We start from the raw sequence: 4,330 nt of genomic DNA, 5'->3' as shown, positions 1-4,330 counted from the left end.
AGAATGAAACACTTTAGGATGGTAAATCTTGAAGCCATGGATCGTGTCCACTGACACTGAGCTAGACACCCTCTTTTTGCTCCTAATAACACTCCCAGCACTGCCAGAGATGCAGAAGCATTGAGTCCCGAACCCCCTCTCCATCTGACAGTGTTTTCAGGAGATTATACTCTTCCCCACTCATCAACCCTCAATATTACTCCCTTCCTAGCTGGGTCTGACAGGCCACTGGACGCGATCCTGAACAGATGTTTGAAGCACAGAAGAGCCGGGACACGGTGGGGGACAGGCTGTGCACACACAAGAAGGCTGTGAGATGAACTGTTGATGCTGCAAGCTGGCCAACTGCACGGCTCCTCCACTTGGCCAATGCTCTCTGACTCCATCCAAACTCCAGCAGTCATCCCTGGGGAAGATGAGGGTGGGGTTTGGTCCTGTTTGTGTATTCTCCCCCAGGGGATTTCAGCTGGTCTGGCTTTGCGCTGGTCGGTGGCTGGCCTTGTCCATCTTTGAGGGTCATGTTGGGAGAGCATTGCTCAACCAGGGCTGCGCAGGCACCCTGGGCTGTGGGGGAAGGAAAAGCTCAGGTTAGCAGAGGAAATTTTAGCCACAGTCTTTGTGCTGAAAGGAAAGGGCTTTCTCCCTCTCCAAGGTAAGTCCTGAGTCGGGGGGTTTGAGGAGAAGGGAATTTGCACATCAAGGTCTTCACATCAGCCGCAGTCCCTGCGGGAAGGCTCCTCCAGCCCTGCAGCAGGGCTGTTACTGGCTGTTTGCCTTCTCTAACGCACCGAAGGACATTTTAAAGCAATTTCCCCTGCACAAATAAATACAAAACCAAACTGCTGTTTCTCCTGCTTTCTTCTCCCTTCCCCTTTCATCCCTGTGACATCTTTCTCCAGTAAATCCTTCCCTTATGTCTCATTAGAGACTGTTCCTGGACAGTTTGCAGCTGTGACAACCCAGGAGAAGCCCAGGGCCCATCTGCCCAGCTGACGGCTCACAAACGCAGCCGGCTTTTTGCCACGCCTGTGCCATGAAATGGCTTTGAAAACAGGTTCATGGCTGGGCTGCCCCATGCCATAGCTGCCAAAGTCTCCTACCTCCCTTTCCAGCGTTTTCCTGGGATGCTGGACAAAATGCTTCAGCTCCCACCTCTGCTTTCCTCCCTCTAACACGCTCCTCTCTCCTCACCATGGTTTTGTGGCTTTGCAAATATACAGCATTGGGGTTTTGCAGGAATATCTGCACGAGCATTATGGTCCCCGCTCCCTGGATAAACCCCCACCTGCCCTGGGACACAGCGAGGATACAGGCGGTGAAATTAAAAATAACCGGCTTTGCCGGGAGGCGCGGGCGGCGGAGGGCACGCTGCCGGAGCTGGCACGGCTCGGGCGCCGGATGCCTCTGGGCACAGGATTTCAAGGCCACGTCACGCTCCAGCCGGGTGGCTGCCAGCAGCCCTCCCCAGCGCTGGCTGCACCGCTCTCTTGACTCCTTCCAGCGATTTTTGAAGACAGCTAATAGCTCCGGGGGAGTCCCGGCGTAATGAGAATTGGCAGACGCGAGCAGATATTAGGTTTGTTCAGCACCAGTTTTAAATCATTTAACATAGCAGAAAGGCTGTGTTTCTACAAGCAATATGTTCTGCTTTGCTTGCATCACGGTTCCTATTAAAAGGGTTTAGTGATAAATAGGCATGGTGGTGTCCATCCAGGGAGCGGTGCCACATCCGTGGCGATGGGATGAGTGGGGCCAAGGATTCGCGCCGAAGCCCATCTCCTTCCACAGGAGCTCACATCAGCTGCGAGTGGGACTCGTGAAGAATATACAGCCTGTTGAATGTGGCCTGTGGCTTAGGTTTAAAAATAAACCCTTAAAAAGATAATCTGGGGAGCTGGACCAGGGATGCTCCTTGCGCAGTGGAACACAGTTCCTCGGGGACTGCTGAGAAAAGTTGTGGGAGAAGTTAAACCTTCACCCTGGCAATTATTGTAAATCTCTTTGGTCAAGGCGCAGACCTAAAATTAGCCCTTGAATCCTTTTGAAGGTTGGGATTTTTCACTTGATTTTTCAAGTGACTGACCAGCAGTGTTGCAAACTGTGCATTTCCAAGCCTGGAGCCCTGCTTTTCTTTTTAATTGTAGCCCTGCAAGGTTAGCCGGCGTCTCATCGCAAGCAAGGCCAGGCTTTCCAACCTTGTTTCACACATCCTGAAACAAGCAGCAACCCACAGAGGGAAGGCAGAAGAGAGCCTGTTGGGTACTAAAGTGTTTGCAGTCATAAAGCATTTATCCTGGTTCATGGAAGAAATCCCAGAATCCCAGCCCTTCCCTGGGCTACCAGAGTGTTTTGCTCTTGAGTGTTGTCTAGTAAAATCTGGGAATTCAGTAAAAGCTGGGATGCTGGGCTTTCTGCTGCTCATATGGTAGTTGAAATGTAGGAGGGGTAAAGAGCAGAGGCTGGGGTGGTTCCCAGTGGCATGTGCTGTTCATATGCAGGGGTTTGCAGGCGACGGGGCCACAAGCCGGGGCAGCACAGGGCACTGTGGGTCACAGCGTGCCCTGCCAGGCGCTCTGCACCCACCATGCTGCCTATGCCCCAGCAGCCTCCAGCCCCTTTGCTGACCCAGCCGGATCCTCTGCCCGGCCAGCGATGCTGGCATGACACCCAGGGTGGTCCTTACCATCGCTGCCCTTCCCACGGAGGATGGTCCCAAGGTACAGGCAGCGCAGGGCAGGGCATCCTCCACATCCGTCAGGGCTGCCAGACCCTCGGCGCGCGGCTCCCAGCCCTGCTGGCGATCGATAGCGAGTGCAATGAAACCCTTAATGAAATTCCAGCCTAAGAGACTATTGATTGTGTATTTTCTTTAAAAATGTATATGAATGGGAGAGAGGCTTTTTGGAGGAGAGGCCGGGGAAGGGCGGGGGGAGTGGAAACACACCATCAGCCACCATGGGAGATGGGTGAACATGTTTTGTCCGGGGTAACCCATGCTGACCAGCGGGCTCCAGCCTCTCGGTGAGCATTAATTCATCCTTAAAACACCCCCTGGGAAGGGGAAACATGACCAGCCAGAAGCAGGAGGGTGGGCATTCACCCAAAATCATCACAAAACCAGCAATGATGAAACCAAGGAGAGAAGGCAAGAGTCCATGCCCCGGTCATGCCTCCTTGGCAGCACTTTTGCAAGCCCCCCTTGCCCCATGTTTCACATTGCTGCCTAAAGCACACAAAAAAAAAGAGGTTTAGGAAGATGCTGCCATCTTCTGCTTTGGGGGGGGGGGGGTTGGAGGGAAGAAAAAGCAAATGGTGCTTCACTGTGCAACAGCCCTACAACCAACCTCTCTTCTTGTTTCTGTACCCTCTCAGTGCCCCCAAACCAGCCTCTCCCAAATTCATCTTGGATTATTCTTTTGCGGGGTAAGAAGATGGCAAGGAAGCATAATAAATAAATGATAAGGATGATAAAAATGCACCCCCCTCTCCACCCCTTACATAACCAGCATTGTCTTAATCCTACAGGTGCTTTGCAGAAGTAAAAAGGATTTGTTCCTCCTGCAAAGTCTTTTTTTTTTTTTTTTTGGTGAGTCATCCTTACCCACCCCGTGGACACCCCGCTGGGAGGCCCGGGGTGGGGGGGCCATGTGGGGTCTGGGAGGCAGCCTGCGGTAACGTGACCCCTGACTAAATCACTTAAACCTCTCCGGGCTTCAGTTCCCCTGCAGTAAGAGGTGGATTATAAATCTGTCCTGACCCCCTTGGCAGGGGAAGGTGCTCGGAGATGGGCCCTATAAATATGTCAGCAGGACAGTGGAGACAGGCGCTGGGGCTGGCCCCAAATCTCCACCCGAGCCCTCCCCGGCCACACAGCGCTGCCTTCCAAACCCCAGGCATGTGGGGGTGCCGGGGGATCACCCCAAATACCCTCCCATACGCAGTGCAAAAATGGGCTATGGGGCTGGTATACGGGGCGCAAAAATGCTGCTCACCCTTCTTAGGACATGGGGGTGCCTTCCGAGGACTTGGGGGGGATTTGGGGGTGGGGGGGATCTTGGAGTGCCCTCTGAGGATCTGGGGTGCCCTCCGGGGATTTGGGGTGCCCTGTCAGACATGCCGCCCCAGCACAGGCCGTGGGGTCGGATGCGACGGGTGACCCCACACGCGGGGTGCAGCTCCCCCACCCCCCACTGGGGACCCCGGCCCGGTGCGTTACACCCGGTTGGGGCTGGGCCGAGCCCGGGGGGGGAGCGGGACCCCCCGGCGGGGCCGGGCGGGGCCCTTTAAAGCGGCGGGCGGTGGGAGGGGCGGGAGGCGGCGTTGCCGGGCG

This window comes from Phalacrocorax carbo, chromosome 17, assembly GCF_963921805.1.
Source record: "Phalacrocorax carbo chromosome 17, bPhaCar2.1, whole genome shotgun sequence".
In the NCBI taxonomy this organism is placed as follows: domain Eukaryota; kingdom Metazoa; phylum Chordata; class Aves; order Suliformes; family Phalacrocoracidae; genus Phalacrocorax; species Phalacrocorax carbo.
This window is presented reverse-complemented; position numbering follows the sequence as displayed.